At 44.2% G+C, this 17,188-nt stretch overlaps 1 long non-coding RNA gene across 1 annotated transcript; it reads right to left on the reverse strand.

Moving 5' to 3' along the window:
* Nucleotides 1–6,321: 6,321 nt before the first annotated feature.
* Nucleotides 6,322–16,486, reverse strand: LOC142404698 (uncharacterized). Its single transcript, XR_012773936.1, has 3 exons — nucleotides 16,376–16,486; nucleotides 10,702–10,839; nucleotides 6,322–6,514 (listed from the first exon to the last, which is right to left on the reverse strand). It is a non-coding gene; the product is annotated as an uncharacterized LOC142404698 (long non-coding RNA).
* Nucleotides 16,487–17,188: the final 702 nt, after the last annotated feature.

A 17,188-nucleotide genomic window follows, 5' to 3' on the forward strand; every position in this document is an offset into this window, starting at 1 on the left:
TTTTATTGGCTAGAGCTTGGCTTTTGTCCTGCAATGCAAATGGCTACACTTGGGGAACACCCCCCTCGAAAATCAAATCCAAGAAAAATTCCAGTGCCTCCCATCACCACAGCTACAACCAGAGCAGCCAACACAAATTCCTGGGCAAAGCAGACGCTAAAATATTTGCCAAGTTCCACTGAAGTTCAGTTCTCTTTTTTTTCACCCTATGTGCACTTCCTTCGCAGTTTTCCCCATTGCTAGTTAAGGACACTTTTTATGAAGTGAAATTATTGGAGTATAACTTAACAAATGTAAGGGCCAAGGCATCTGCAAGGCAAGTTGTTCTGCCCATGCAAATTCCCCTTGTAGTGAGTTAGCTGCCTTTGTTAAAAGGACTTTTAAATGGACAAGTATTTTCCTCAGCAATGGCAGTGCACCCTTAAGCTGCACTGAAATTCAGATCTCTTTTTCGACTGACCTTAGGGCATCATCTGAAGTGTGACTCAGAGCACACAGGGGCTGAAATAAGGAGGAATTACTGGCTTTTCATAGGGTTGCTCATCCTAATTCTATTCTCAGACACCAGGGATTACTCATGCTCTTCAGAACATATTGCTGGCATCCTACTATGCTGCTCATTAGACACAAGGGTCTCAGAATAAAACCTAGTAGCCGGGAAGGCAGGATGCAATAGCTGTTGGCTAGCAGAAGCAGCACACCACCAGATCAGTACAAACTGCATATACTTAACAAAGCATAAGCATGCTTGCTCCATTCACCCTGCAGCACTTTCTCAGCTAAAATCCAAGCAAGCTACTTTCAGGAGCAAATTGATTTCTCTCCAAGAGTTGGAGTGGCTTATATGTTACTCTGGGGGAAAAAAATCCAGCTGAATCAGAACACACACACATACTTAAAGATAAACCATCTTTGCAGAAGAAGTGAAGAGAATCACAGAAGAAATTATTGGGGGGGGGGGGGGGGGGGGGAAGGAACAAGGAAAATATCTACGCCACCCAAAAAAAGAAAAAGGAAACTGGAAAAACGGTTACTTAGATTGTTGCCATTCTACATTTTGTATTAAAGACAATATCGTCTCCTGTGTTTAGGGATTTTAAAAAGTGCCTTAACATGGTTGTTTGGCTTTTCTGGAATGGTCTCTAATTATTTCTGATTATGTAAATAAATTGCTGGTATTTTCTGTAAAGTGTTTCTTTCAAAACCATTATCATTGTCACTTCCAAGGTAGATCCATCTCACCAACTCTTATATTCCATCCACCAACTGCTCAAGTGTCAATACATGGTTAGTCAACAGAAGGGCATACACATTTGCACGACACAATTCATTTGCCCTATTTTGGACATCTAAAGTGCAATGAGATGAACCATGCCCTAAAAGTGCCCATCAGCTGAAAAGCTCCTGGATGTCTAGCTCCGATACAGACACCTATATTGTACATTGGGAAAGTTAGGTAAAACAAATCCCAACACAGGTTTCTAAATCTCTTTTTTGTTTTGAAGGAAATGCTGCCAAATCTCATATTTTCTGTACTTTAGTGTTCAGCATTATATTCCGTTTTCTTGTCACCTACCTTACAAAATACCTTGCAGTCAAAAGTGGCAGCCACATTCTTCATTGTTACTTGAGCATGTTAATTTCGGTAGAGGTTCTTTTAGGTCAATAATATGTCCTCTCTTTTCCTACATTTTTTCTACACAAAAAAATCCAACTAGGTACAAATATAAACATTTTCCTTTATAAAGTGATTCCCATTTAAAGTTTTATCCCCATCTCAAAATTCAATACTTTCATACAAGATTTGAGTTCATTATGATCGCCAGAAAATCCTTTTTTCTTTCTTTTTTCCTTTTTCTTTTTTCTTTTATGCTAAAACTGAAGATAAACACATATCCTCTTTACCTGGAATTTGTTCAGAAGACCATTTTAAGTCAACAGATGCTGGGAAAATCCTTTGTTATTTTTCAGTGGTAAAACAAGTTCTGTGCAGTTTTTCATTCTAGTTTACATGTATAACTACTACATGTTCAGTTTATGCACATATTTGATTTAAATGTATGCTTAAAGTCCTTAGGACTTACGTGTGTTGAAGATTTTCCAAAATCAACAGCAAGTCAACATAGTCTTAAGTGGAAAGTCACATACCTCTTATGTTGTTATGCTTTTCCTATGTCTCATTCCTCTAATGTTTGCACTAGGAGAAAAAAATCCACTGAAGCCAGTAGAAGTGCAAGCGTGAAAAAAGGATCCAAGGCTGAAAACAAGTTTTTTTTGTGCAAGGACAAGGGACAATTGCACTACTGAAAATCATCAGACTGAACAGAAGAGGCAGCAATTCATACTTACAAGTAGGACTTTTCTCACCGCAGTGACCTTAGGCTTGAGAAGTGCTATGAGGTGCTTAAGTGAAAAGCACTATGGGATTATAAGGAGCAGTTTAGAAACACATCTAAAGGAAAAGCATTTTCTAGAGCTAATTAAATGCTAGGTTTTTTTTCTTTCACCATCCCTCCTCAATTGAAAGGTGTGACTTCAGGGACTCTTTCTGTTTAAAGGATGTCTAGGTGATATTACAGGAGAGGGAACAGAGATAATAAATCACACAGCAGCTGTTGAAATAATATTATCCAACCTGTAAAGACATTTTTCCAAATCACTTCACACATTCGTCACTCCACCAGCATTGCATCTGTATAATGAGTTACTCCTTACCTTTCCCCTCTGGTGTGGCTCCCCATTCTTATGAACTGCCTACACTGGAGTTAGGATTCCAACTGCGCTATGAAGTCTCTGTGAAGGAGTACATGAGTCAGCTCCAGCAAAGAGAATCTATAAACCCTGTTGATAGCTGACTATGGAAAACCATGGCTTACATGGTGAAGCATATGTTGACCTAAGGAAGAGAAAAGGTTTGAGTTTACCACTAGTTTAACCGTATTAAGAAAAATTAGCACAATTAGAAAGGTCACCCAGTTTTAGTAATTTGGTAAGTCTTCCTTCAGCAGTCTAGAAGGCAAAAAGGGACATTTATGTCACCTTTCTTCCGAACAGCAAGTTAACAACTTCTTACAGAGCAACAGCAGCAACGACAGCACATTTGCTGCATCCATTCTGGTACGGTTTCAGAACTGGTTTATGAAACATGAGCCATAATTCTATCAAAGCTGATCTATTCCTGGAGATGGGCTAGGATAACATATCCATATTGACTCTACACATCTATCAAAGGCTGATGAGCAATGAATACCATTAAGCTGTCCATCTGACCCTGCACAGGAAGAAGAATGGCCATTTGCTATATACAATTCATTGTCAAAAAAAAAATTTTCAGAAATGCTTTCTGGAGACTCCATGCTGCCTCATTACTTTCTTGTAGTCAATATTTAAGTAAAACCAATAGAGAATGCATATACATTGTTTGAACTGCAGAAGTTTACAACTTTGATGACTTTCAAACCTGTTAATTCCCTTTTCACTGGTCTCAAAAATCAAACAATGTTGCAAATGCATACTGAAAGACACATTGTTTTTCCCAAAAAAATCCATTTAGCTAACCCTGAGAAGAAAGCTTTCTGTGCATGCAATTGCAAACTATCCTTTCCAATGACACAAAAAGGACTTCAAATCACTTCATAATTAACAACTACTGGTGTAGTGTCCATTTGAGTAAGAGAACTTCAAACTCATCTACTTCTACTGACAGAGTGCCACCCTTTCAGTGAATCATGCCATACAATAATCCAGCATTTGGCATAACCAGGGAGAGTGAGATTTTCTTAGAGAAGATCAACCACTGGAGGACCGAGAGATTGCTGCGGTGTCAGGAGATCCATTCACAGAAGTTCGCGTCTCTGCATGGTGCTAGCTGTTCATTCTCACCAAGACTGGAGATTTCTATTACCTTTGTGTGTGTCATCTACCAAATCAACTTTCTGTGTCGCCATACTGTAAATGAGTGCAGTAGGCTAACCTTGGCCAGCTGCCAGACCCCCACCCAGCTGCTCTGTTATTGCCCCTCCTCAACAGGACAGGGGGTAGAAAATAAGATGGAAAAGCTTGTGAGTTGAGATAAGGACAGGGAGATCAGTTACCAATTAGTGCAACAGGCAAAACAGATTCTACTTGGGAAAGATTAATTTTATTCATTGCCAATTAGAAATAGAGTAATATGGTGAGAAACAAAGACAGAACTAAAAACCCCCAAAACAACAACAACAGAAGACCAACAAAAAAACCTAACCCCACCTTCCCCCCAAACCCCATTCTTCCCAGGCTGAGCCTCACTCCTTCACTCCTGACTCTTCTACATCCTCCTCCCCCAAGCAGCACAGGGGGGTGGGGAATGGGGGTTGCAGTCAGTCCATAACAGTTCCTCTCTGCCTCTCCTTCCTCCTCATGCTGTCCCCCTGCTCCAGTGTGGGGTTCTCCGCAGGCTGCAGTGTGGATATCTGCTCTGACATGGTCCTCCGTGGGTCGCAGGGGGACAACCCTCTTCACCATGGTCTTCTCCATGGGCTGCAGGGTAATCTCTGCTCCAGTGCTTGGGGCGCCTCCTCCCTCTCCTTCTTCACTGACCTTGGTGTCTGCAGGGCTGTTTCTTTCATTTGTTTTCTCATTCCTCTCTCTCACAACTGCTACGCAGCATGTTTTACCCTTTCTTAATACATTTCCACAGAGGTGCCACCAGTTTCACTGATGGGCTCAGCTTTGGACAGCAGTGGGTCTGTTTTGGAGCCAGCTGTGCCTGGCACAGGGGGAGGCCCTAGTCTCTTCTCACAGAGGCCACCCCTGCAGCCCTCCCACTACCAAAACCTGGACACAAGTCCAATACACTGAGGAAGTAGATATGATCATCCTTTGGATGTTTGGACTATAAACCTTTCCTCCCCCCCTTTCCCACATTACCACCAGTTTGTTTGTGAAGTAAAAAAATTAAACAGACCTAGTTCAAACCACAGCCTGCTAGCCCACCATGTAACTGATGAGATTAAGGAAAAAAAAAAAACCAAAACCATCTGTGATTCATTCTAAGGAGAATGTAAACCATGACCAGAAAGCATTTTAGGGAAGTGGATTCTAGCAGTGTGCGCATAGCTTTGGCTCCACCTTAACACAACTTCTACTGAAATGAGGTTTGGGGCTTTACAGAACTGAAGCAGTAGCAATCCGTGCCACTGGCACAAATCCCACATGAGGCTGGGGAACCACACCATCCCTTCCTCCAGAAGGGCTCAGCAATAGCAACCAGTGCTCCTGGCTTTCTTCAGGCTAGCTGCTTCCCTGCAGAGCTCTTCCCTTTGAAGGTCAACCACAGGTTTCTTCTAGCATCAAAGGCAGAGAGCCCTCTTTAAGGCATACAAGCCATTATGGTAAAACACACTCACAGGTACTCAAGTACAGGCAGCCACTGCTGTGTTTCTGAGGGCAGTTGACCTCATGGGCTTTGGTCCTCAGTGGGGAGGGAATATACTGTAGCATGCTAGGAGATGGCCTTTCCTCTTCTGGTAGCACACAAGAGTAAAGCAAGAAGTGAAGGCTTGTGGCAGCACTTCTCTTTACTGCACTTTCAGGGACAGTTAGAGAAGCTCCCTTAGAAGAGGATCTCCTCTGCATTCCATAGGGGAGATTTCCCTGAAATACCTGAAACTTTGTTGCTTCGGTTTGATGTTACACTGGGTAGTTTCAGACTCGCCAGAAGGCAGAGGGCTGAAGGAAGAAAGGAAAAACATGTTGTTTCTTTAATAACTAAATACAGTGGCAGGCCCTGCCTTTAGCTTAACCTTTGCAGTTATGCTTTTCATTACTTTATTTATAAATTTATGTTAATTTTTGTAACTACCTCTGTCTGCCACAATGCTAGCAGCAGGTGCCAAATCCATGTGTACTAAAGCAAATATCAAGTAGCTTTGCATTTAGGGCAGGAAAAAAAAAATTGAAATTAAATTCTCTCTCAAGGGACCCAATCATCCTGCCAGTTTAAGTTGCTACACACACCTGATGAAATGATTGTGCTTCAAATTAAGCCTTATAATTTGTGTATAAAACCGGGTCACAAAGCTTATTTCCTCTTCCCCTCACCCCCCTTCACAGCTCCTATACATGTTAGTGCACTATATTACACAAAGGAAAAAATATGCTGAAGGGCAGAGCTTTGTAGATGGCTTTTCAGCATATCTACACTGTGTGTTACAAGTATACCTTGCAGCCAGCTTGAAATCTCAATCAAAACAAAGTATATTTTACAGAGGTGCTCTTTGAATCCATTATTGTTATGCTGCTTAGTAACCCTAATGCTATCAATGCGGTAATCTTACTTCCTTTTCTTCCCGCATTTGTGTCACCAGCATCACAAAAATCTTGAGGGTTTTTCCCCAAGTGTTTCTCAGTCCTTTCATTTATGTAGGCAGTTTCCAGACCGCAGTTTGTAAGCTAACTTAATCATTGTTGTTATTCATTTGCAAAATGTCCATTACAATATGCAGTAGTTGCAGAAGATTTCCATTTTCTTCTCCTCCAGGTGCACGTCAAAAAAAAAAAAAAAAGGATTTTTAAAAAAATAGATCTAAAGTAATCGGTACTCATTTAGAAGAATTATCATTATACTGTAAACTGGGAGATAAAACATTTGTCACACACTGGCAAAGCCCCCCAGCCAAAGTCTCTTATCACTCAACCATCCAGACAAACAACTGATTGTTTTATCCCCCAACAGATGTTCCAGCTGCTCAGGTTAGTGGAATACCCACTTCCATCTCTGCCCAACAGCAGCAGGCTCAAGCTCTTGAAAGTCACCATCTGACACCAGGAACAAAAGGTCAAACCATAGTCTAGACAGAAGCTGTAAACTGGGATGCTCAAAAGCCATCAGTCTGACAGACTGAAAGAGGAGCCTAGCAGGATTTTTGCAACAGATTATGTGCAAAATAGGCATCTTATCAAACATACCTTCCTCCCATTAACTTAACAAACAATAAACACAGGTCAGATTTTTGGCCCACACTACAACCCATATAATTTCATAGCTGTTTATGCATCTTAGTTTATCCAAAAAATAGCAGTTTTCTCTCTTTCTTTCTCAGCAAGGTACTCAATCACCTTATGTTAAAGAGCCAGATCCAAGAGCACAAGTCAAACACACTGTAGATATACCTTGATGGAAACAGGATCAACTCAACTAAAGTTACTAGAAGAGTTCCAGAGATTCATTTAACCCTAGGATTAAATTCAGTCTTCTGTCTGGAAACATCAAAATGAAAAGCCATGGCAAAACTATTAAATTTTTTTAACTATACAGTTAAAAGAATTAAACTGTACAGTTTAATTAAGAGAATTAAACTATACAACTGTCACAATAACATTCTTTTTCTTTCCAAACCCATCACAATGCTGCTAGTATCATTCCAACATCAAGTAGCACAGGCACCCCAGTCAGATCTCTGACACTTTTTATTTGACCTCCTCAGGGCCCAGATTTCACCCCACCTGTTTTATAGCTCACAAGTAGAATAGCAATCTGAAGGTGATGAATGAAAAATGCAGCAAAACATTCAGGATTTACACTCAGCTAGTGCCTCATCATGTTTGCACTTGCTAAGCTCTGCTGTAGTGTCATGGAGCAGAGTTAAACACCTTCTGCATTTTGCTACATAGCTCTAATATGCATGCAGCTCCTATGCCCCTTGCCTACTTTGATTACTCCTGCTTTTGGCAATTAACACCAGGAGATTAACAATTGGCTCCAGGACAATTTACTCTGGAGGCAATTAGCCTCTTACAGGCACCTCACTAGTTGCCAATTTCATAGAGGTGAGAGGTGCAGGGGCTATTAATGAAATGCATCAGGAAGAAATAACTGAGCTGTCAGTTAGTCTTGGGTCTCATCCATAATTCTGCTTAAGAACAAATGCCGTAATTCTACATCCCATGTGAATCACAAAAGGCTAAGTGAAGTCACCTTAGAATGACTGCTTTCCTTTGCCACAAATAAGGGATTCATTGGATACTCCTGTTATGGTAACATCCACTTAAAATTTTCCCTGTTTTATACAAATTAGGTGGTAGTGAAGTGAAATGACAAGGACATGGTTGTGCCAATCTGAAGTCATACCATTCCTGTCTAACTTCTAAAACACTGAGTAGACACATCTCTCTTGCCAGTCTCATGTTGTGTATAAAAACAGATATCTTCGCAGATGAGTGCTGTTTGCAATGCTGTGGTCAGTTCATAACCAAATCCAAAAATACATGAGTTGTTTCAGAAGCAGATGGTCTACTTGAGCCATTTAAACAGCAACAAAAATGTAAGATTGGGGGTTTTTTTACTATTTGTAGTACACGATGAGCTCAGTTCAGCAATCCTTAACTATTTGAAACCTTATTTATATTGGTAAGAGTTGTGTGGGCATACATCCTTTGAGAATAAAGAAGATGGCTTCCAGGTTTTTACTGTTCAAAGAGCAAAGAAATACACTCCATTCAGCAAATCCTCATGTTGGAAAACCAGGTAATGTACAAGTAACACACTGCTACCACAGCTGTATACCAGGAGCCGCTGGGGAGTAAATCTGTGAAAGGAATTAGGCGTTTTATCCCCACAGAGGGATCCTCGTGCTCCCAGAGGAGAGAGAGATGCTCAGGACTGATAAGGAATAGAGTGCTGAGCCGTCCTCAGAGGGTGCTGCGGAGGAGGCTGCATCTTACATCTTGTCCCTTTCCATGACTTCATTTTGCGGCTATGTCCACCTGGGAGCCCGCAGTTAAGTATATTATCCAATAATAATGTAGGTATTAACAACCCCTGCAGCCAGGACTGGAGTTCAGGACACCTGTCAGCTCTAAACACCAGGGTTGGAAGTCTCATGGGAGACAGTGTCATAAACCTTATTAAAGTCGAGATAAACAGCATCTGCTGCTCTCTGCTTGTCCACCATGCCAGTCATCTCATTGTAGAAGGCTACCAGGTTGGTTAACCATGTTTTCCCCTTCATAAATCCATGCTGACTACTCCCAATCACCTTCTTATCCTTCATAAATTTGCAAATGGTTTCCAGGATTAGCTGCTCCATTACTGTCCCAGCTATCGAGGTAAAACTGACCAGCGTGTAGTTCCCCAGATCCTCTTTCTTGCCCTGCTTGCAGATAGTGACATTTGCTTTCTTCCAGTCTTCAGGAACCTCTGCTGATCAGTATGACCTTTCAAAGATAATCGAGAGTGGCTTTCGAGAGGCATCGGCCAGCTCCCTCACCACTCATGTATGCATCCCATCAGGTCCCATGGACTTACACATGTCCAGTTTGTATACACGTTCCCTAACCTGATCCTCCTCTACTGAGGGTAAGTCTTTGTTGCTCCAGACTCTGCCTCTGGTCTCAGGGGCCTGGGATTCCTGAAGGCAGCTCCTACCAGTAGAGACCAAGGCAAAGGCATTGAGTACATACCTCAGCCTTTTCCATGTCCTTTGTCCCATTCAGCAGCAGGCCCACATTTTACCTACTCTTTCTTTTGCTACAGATGTACTAGTAGAATCCCTTCCTGTTGCCCTTCGTAGCCCTCACCGGATTCAAATCCAGGTGGGCTTTGGCACACTCAGACAGTGTCTCTACATTCCTCCTGGGTCACCTGTCCCTGCTCCCACCTCTTGTATTCTTCCTTTTTATGTTTAGGCTTTGTCTGGAGCTTCTCGTTCATCCGTGCAGGCCTCCTGCCACCTTTGTTTGACTTCATGCATGGTATAGATGTGGGCACTGACAGTAAGGGAGGGCTCCAGGAGCAGAGCAGGTTCCCTTTGCTGAGCTCAGAGAACATCTCCCATGTCTGCACTTCCAGATAAATATATTTAGACTCCTCTCTGTGCAGCATCCTGGACATGCTGATGAACAAAATGGGGAAGGAAGGTCACCCTGGACTGAATGAAGAGCAAAGTAATACAGTCTGCCACGGAGATTCCTTTGAGCAGGACCAAACGGTTTAAAGGAGCTGAAACACCTTTTTAAAGAGCCATAGCAATTCTGCTTTTCCTGCTAGCTGCAACACAAGGGACAGCAGGACGATCCGGCTAGAGGACCTCCCCTGTGCAGCAAGCAAAAGGGACAGAATTTAAACAGTTTGAACACACATTGCAGAAGAGGATGCAGAGTTAAGGCTGCACCCATTTGTCCTATGCTTGAGTCTGCTTCCTGGAGTTCATTGCCTGCTATTTCACTTTCTCTCTCCCATTCTAAAAATGTCTCTTAGCTTGTATAATCCTCCTTCAATAGATTTTTTCCTGTTAGCAAATTAAAACTAGTGCTCTAGAGGCCAACAAAAAGCAGTCTCTTAGTGCAGGTGGGCTTTTTAAAAGGTGCTGAGCATTTTATTTGAGAATTGGAGAGGGAGAAACAGTCACATAAAAATTAAATTACACCTATTTGATACCAGTCATCATTTTATTGCACATAAAACCTGAAAAGCAAAACATTTAAACTCTTCTATATTTTGAAGTCTGTTATCCTGCAAAATATTGTATTTAGCATAAAATATATTCTCAACCAAAATATTAATCTACCAGTTACCCTAGACTGAAGGCAAATAAGTGTCAGTTTAATGGTGTCTGGCATTTCAGTTTAAAACCTTTCAATTACAAAGACAAGAAAGTGAATTCAGAATCCCCATATGCATGCTGGGCTGGATCTTCTCCAGGCCACAAGCAAGGGATGTACCTGGGTCTGGTACCTGATCTGCACAGAGGGCAAGAAATGCAACCACACTGCCAGTGTTCTCGGATGAAACTGGTTTGCCTACACCACAGAGGGAATATAGCAGCTCTTCATAGCTTGATTTCTCATCCATGGTATTGCCTGTGAAGTGAGCACAGTATAAGGTGGGGTTGCACACAGGTATAACATGGATGGCGGAAAGGGACTGTGTGGCTGTTGCTGCAAATCACCTTGTTAAGCACTTCCTAAGGTTTTCATCTACATAAAAAAGCCAGCCATTACCACTGTTTAATCTCTACCTAATTCATCCCCTCGAGGAAGGTGTTTGGGAGGCCTTCTCCATTTATGACAGATGACAGATAGCTCACCTAGGAATACATCGACAATTCAAACTCTTCAGTGACCAGTACTGAACAGCCTTTCACCATACAGCCTAAAAGGTCAGAATTTCAAGGCAAGACACAGAGCTGGAAGGAAGCATGGCAGCATAGAGAATGGCAAACATTCCCCTGAAAAGTATATAGACTCATAACCCGGCAGTGTCTGGAGGGAGGATCCATACAGACCTGAGAGGGGCTCAGAGCAAAGTCCCCTGAAAACCTGTGTTCCTACAGAAACAGATACAGCTACCCATTATCTGATAGAAGGTATAATATACCACACTAATTCCAACTGATCCAAGCTGGGTCCCTCCGTAGAAGGTCATCTAGAAGAGGAAGATGGGCATGTCCTTTTCTGGCATGTAAGAGCTCCAAGGCAAGGGTGCTACAAAAGAACAACAGCTATGCTTCAACGTGTGCTGGTATTCCCGCACGTCTGTGACACACAGTGTCAGAACAGGAGCAAAAAAGCAGTGACTGACAAACAGAAAAAAATATTATCATTTGGATAGTTTCAAAGCTTTTCAGTCCAACCAAAAGTAAAAGCCTTTCTACAGAGTGGTCAGTGTGTGTGAATGGAGCAGGATGCCTCTCATAAGAAAACATAGATGTGCATTTTTATACGCAGGAATCAGTATAACGCCTGACTGCCTCACAACAGAAGTCATAGCAGAAGCTTAAGGGGATGGGACAGGGAAAAGCCTTTGAATTTGACCCTAGTCAGAACAGGATTAGGACTTTAAGGCCACATGTGCAGCTGAAAAGGACAATACTGATGCATACAGCACTGGTAAAACAAATAGTCAGAAGAGCTTTGAAGAGCTACTGCTGCCAGTAGAGACCAACTTCTGTCTTGTGACAAGCATATTAACCTTTTGAAGCTCTGATCCAGGTGTCTCATCAGTTCTGTGATAATTCTCTCACCATCAGCATTGCACGTTACATTCATGCTGTTCCATTTGCCAACCAGGTCACAGGGTGCTGCTGCTCCGAGCTCATTTATGGTTTGATTCCACACACCCCTCCTCCATTTTTTCAGTCTTAAGAAAGCTCAGCTCCTGTAGAGAGGCTGGATTTTTTTCAAAAGCGCTTAAGCTCCCAGAGTCTCTTCTTGTTCTCAATGGGAGATGAACCCTTTAGAAAATGCCAAATCTCCATTTAGAGTGTGCAGCTCTGTTGGAAATATGATCCTTAGCATTTCGGATAGCATTACATACCCGCATGCTATGCCTGTTGCAATTCGTTTTGCAGCTAAAAAGAAGTCCGATAATACACAACTGCATTCTTGATGAGTGGTCTGATACTGGACAAAGCACGCTCCCTTTTATCAGCAAAAAGAATGCAAACCAGCTGCCTCTCAAGAGTGCAATTGTATTAGAGCCTGCTTAATCTTCATACTGAGATAAGAAATCTTACGTATTTTGTGGTTGTTAGTAAATAACACCTGCACAATCTCTTGATTACATTTATTCCCATGTCACCCCTATGGGGTAGTGTTATCACCTCCATCTTGCTGATAAGAAGTTGAGACAGCGAGATGGATTAAGTTAAGTCACCTGAGATGCATAGAAAGTCTGCACTAAAACTGACAGCTAACCCAGGATTCTGCTCAGCACTTGCCAACAGATATGGACTCTACACAGAGGAACTACACAATGCTGAAACTATGAATTTGTATTCCGGAATTAAAAAACCAACACATTGACCTCATTTGATTATTTTAAGGAATATATTGATAGCTAGTGCCAAGAATGACTACTGCATTCTAGAGAGAGTCCTAATACCAGATATAAATATGGAAACCAGCAGGCAGATGGAGAACTGCAATATGGGTCTCTAAGAAACCAGCAACAATGTTAAGTTTAATACCAAAAAGCTGCTGTATTTCTTTATTCAGCATATGAGTAGGAAAGTCCATTGGAAAAATGGTTTTGTAGAGTTGTTGGGGGGGGGGGGGAGTAATAGTAATGGATTTTTTTTCCCTTGTGTGAATGAAGCAAGCTGATATTAGGAGGACATTAATAAACCTTACTGTCTTCTCCAGAAAGCTTTTCAGACCTAACTTATCTAAGTGTTCAGCCCTTTTCAAAACTTCCTACACCTACCTTTACCTTTTCCTTATCCGTTCCCCTGGAACCAGAACCTACCACGCTCTAAGGGCATAGCTGTTATCATTGCTATGGGGCTTCCTGATCTACCGGAGGTGCTGTCCTTCAAGAGTCTCTGTAACTGAGGCCTGACCCTGGAAATGCTTTTGCACACATGATATCACTCAAAAGCATTTGCCCATTCCGCTTGCACTACTCTGTTTCAAAGAGCATTTCCTTCCTCCTCCTTCATGCGCTGGGAAGATACCACACACGGCTGTGAGTGTGACCATAGCCCTCCAGGGCTGCAGTTTGCTCACAGCAGATTACTTGTCTACAAAGCATTTTCTCACCTGGGTCACCTCTTCAAAGGGAATTTCTCCAGCCTGGGTTTGTAATGCTTCTGTAGAACAATTATTACATTGCTATTCACCAGCATGAAATCCATGCTCCATATGAGTTCATCACCTATAGCACAGCAACTTCCTAGACATCCTGCTATGCCCAAGGTCCAATTCTTTAATCCAATTTTCTCCACTTTAAGGCTGGCTGTCACAGTTTCCATTTGTGACTAATTCAGTAGCTCAATTTTAGAATCTGTTACTCCCAGCAATTTTAGCAAGACTGGTCTAATAAAGGCAATTTTTCAAAGGCAAGTTTGTGCAATTCTTTGTTTCTCCATCAGATTTGCAGGCAAACTATTTATGTTCAGTACACACTAAGAGGATCTCCAATTCTGGACTAGGACTATCCTTCACACAGAGTGAGATGTTACCATCATGTCCTCCAGGTACTGTCTTTTCTTCCCTACAGAAGCATCATTAGTAGGCTAATATTGCTAATACTGTCATCAGCAGACTTTTATTCTGCTTCCACCCCTACTAGTAAGATGCTATGTATGGCCAGTGCTTCACCTTCTGTGCCTCAGCTCCTTTACCTCCAAAGTACAGATAACATGGGTATTGTCATATGTGGCCACTGATGCTTCAGGAAAGAGTGGAGACTTCTGGACTAACCAGAAATGGGAGAGCAATCCAGAATACAGCATTTAAATGCTTCCATCCCAATGAACTTGTTTGTGTTAACCTTAGCTATTTCTCCTACAGCAGCCTCCTTGCACTATTTCAGTATCAACCACTATCAGTAACAGCTTAAAAGCTCTTTATGGTCTGTCTCATCTACTTTCCAAGTAATACCGAACAGAACAAGTTTCCTGGCTGTTTTCTGCGCTTTTCCTTTTGCAATCAATGTTCATCATTGCTAATTACCCATCGTGTCATTACCGATCTCTAATCAGTGAAAAAGGCCACCACAGTATCTTGTACTGGATATACCTTGAACGAAAAGACAGCCTCTCTCCCAGCGGGTTTACAATCTGCAGGTGACCATGGGTCAATATATGGATCCACAGAGTTCCAGGTAAGAGTAAAAACGATGATTAGGTAAATGGCTCTTCCCACCCTCTTCCATAGCTCACGCGTGAATTGTGAAACCCCTTTCTCCTCCTGAATATCAGCCCTAGATTGATGCATACAACACACCAGACAGTTTTAGTCCTGGCTTCCTCATAAGGGACCATCTCAGCGCATTCCTGACACCAACTCAGCCTGCTTAGCTCAGGGCAGACAGGCCAGGGCAGCTCCACGACCAGCAGCTGCTGGAGCCATCACATCACGTAGCGTTAAAGCAGACTAAGACAGAAGGGACTGCCCTTCTCTCCCCACCAGAGAGGAAAGCACATCTACAGGGCAGCAATACCAATGCAGCCTGAGGGGATGCTATGTTAGATCTAGATGAGGTAAGGAGAGCTGTGCTGCCCCTTCATTTAACTCCTGATGACCAAATGAGCAGCTTCTATCTTCTACCTCCAAGCAGATATACATTTACAAATTAGGGGTGGGGTGGGGGGGTGCAGTTCTGAGTGCTGCTTCTGGGTCTTAGGGTGAAATCAGTGCTGAACTTCAGCTGGAAAATCTAGCTTACTTAAGAGATCTCCACAAAGGAAGGAGAGCCTGGTGTTTCTATACCCTCAAGGCACTTAGGATTTTTCTAGGCTCCCAGGCAGGGTCAGTCCTACATATAATGAAAACCATAATGAAAACCAGAGACCCTTAGGGTGAAAGAATACAAAATAAGGACTCAGGCCTGAAAATGAACTTTTTGCCCTCTTGCCTACGCAGAGCCAGATCTGCTGGGACAGGGACAGGAACAGGAATTCCCCTACATTGAGCTGTTCCCAAGAGGGAGGCCCTGGATCACAGCTAACTGGGTGGCCTTTTCTAAACGGCAGTTTCCTCCTCCTTTGCAACTGTAGTGCAGCAGGGCCAGATCAATGCTGTTCAGTGGCACAGACAAAAATGAATTTTGCAGCCCTGAGAAGAGGAGCGGGAGGCAGAGGGGACAGTGGGGTTTCCTGCCCTCGGCGGTGCTGTGGGGCACAGAGGAGGTGGCACATGGCCTGCAGGGTGGGGGAGACCCCCGTCTCCCATGCTCCACACACCCTCACCGCCACAGTGGCCCATTTGGCTCCCTGGGACTCAGGCACACGCTGAGGGGGGAACCGAAATACGGCCGTTTGCTTCCTCCAGCCGCTGGGCCGGTTGCCCTTGGCAGCTGCCGGCATCGCAGTTAACAACAATTTGGTAAGAAACCTGCCTTTTTTTGCTCCGTTTCCCGGTTTATGGCCTGCTGTTGGTCAGGAGTTGCCTGAACAGGCAGCACAAAAAAACTCTGGCAGAACCAGACTTCCCGCAGGAATAAGCTAACATACCTCAGCTGGACATTTTTGGTAGCAGGAGGAGAAGCTCCCAAATCTCCTGCTTTATTTATTTATGGTTTTTTCCTCTATATGAAGCACAGTTAGAGGAAAAAGAGCTGCGGGTGAGTCCTGTGGCAGGGGTGCTTTTAACCATTTGCCTCCCATTGCCGCTCTCCCTTCGGTGCAGCTTCACTTCGGTTTCCTCGCCGGGTTCCCCCTCACAGCGAGCAAAGGAGCTCTCCAGGCTTTTCTTTCCCCGGTGATAAATGAGCTTTCGGCAGGAGTTATTCAAGCTACACCGTTCCTCTCTAGATTTATAGCAGCTTCGTTATCATCTTGAATTATATATAAACTGTGGGCCGGCTGCACGGGATCATGGCAATCTCCTGAACGCGAGTGGTGAATAACCCGAATAGCTCTGGGGTGGGGGAAAAACACAACCGCGGTTTTACCTTTCAGCCGGAAAGGTAGGACAGGGAGCCCGGCTCGGTGCGGGCTCCTCGGCGGGGCTGGAAGCCCTCGGGGCGCGGCGCTGCGGGAAGGCGACCGGGGAAGCGACCGGGGAAGCCCCGGGGCCACTGGGAGGCCGGGGCCGGGACCGGGGCCGGGGCCGCGCGGTTGCAGCGCCACCTGGCGGCCCGCCGAGGCGGCGCTGGCGCCTGCCGGTACAGCCTCATGGCGCTGCCCTCGAGGTACGGCTCTGCCCCGGCGGGAGGTTCGTTAGCGATCGCCTGCAGGCTGCAGAGCTCGGATATAAGGTCACGTTGCCCGACGATTTAATAGCGGCGATAACGCTGCATGTGCCTATGGGGGGCGAGTGAGGTCCCGGGGAGCTGCAGGCCCCTCTCAGGGCCAACTGCCGCCACGTACTCCCGGCACCTGCCACCACCATCAGAGCCTGCCACTGAAACAGACCTGCTGTCACCCTGGTCCCCATCTGGATCCTGGAAGTCACCCCAAACCTGCCAGCTGGGTTTTGAGTCCCATCACCAGCCCTGGCCGTGCACTGTGGCAGCAGGTGACAGAGGTCAGGTCTGTGAGAGTCAGGTCTCTGAGGTCCAGGCAGAGGCAACCATGACAGGCCTTCCGATGCCCTCTCGGTGGGAGCGGGGTTACTTACGTGGCAAGGGCAGCTTCGGGCAGGGAGACCACGCAGCTGCGGGAGGAAGGCCTGTGGCAAGGAAGCGCTGGGCACCCCCCGCTCCCAGGCGTTCCTCAGTGCGGGCTAGCCGCCTGCGAGGGGAGGCTGGCGGTCAAGTGCGACC

This window comes from Mycteria americana, chromosome 1 (genome assembly GCF_035582795.1).
Source record: "Mycteria americana isolate JAX WOST 10 ecotype Jacksonville Zoo and Gardens chromosome 1, USCA_MyAme_1.0, whole genome shotgun sequence".
In the NCBI taxonomy this organism is placed as follows: Eukaryota; Metazoa; Chordata; class Aves; order Ciconiiformes; family Ciconiidae; genus Mycteria; species Mycteria americana.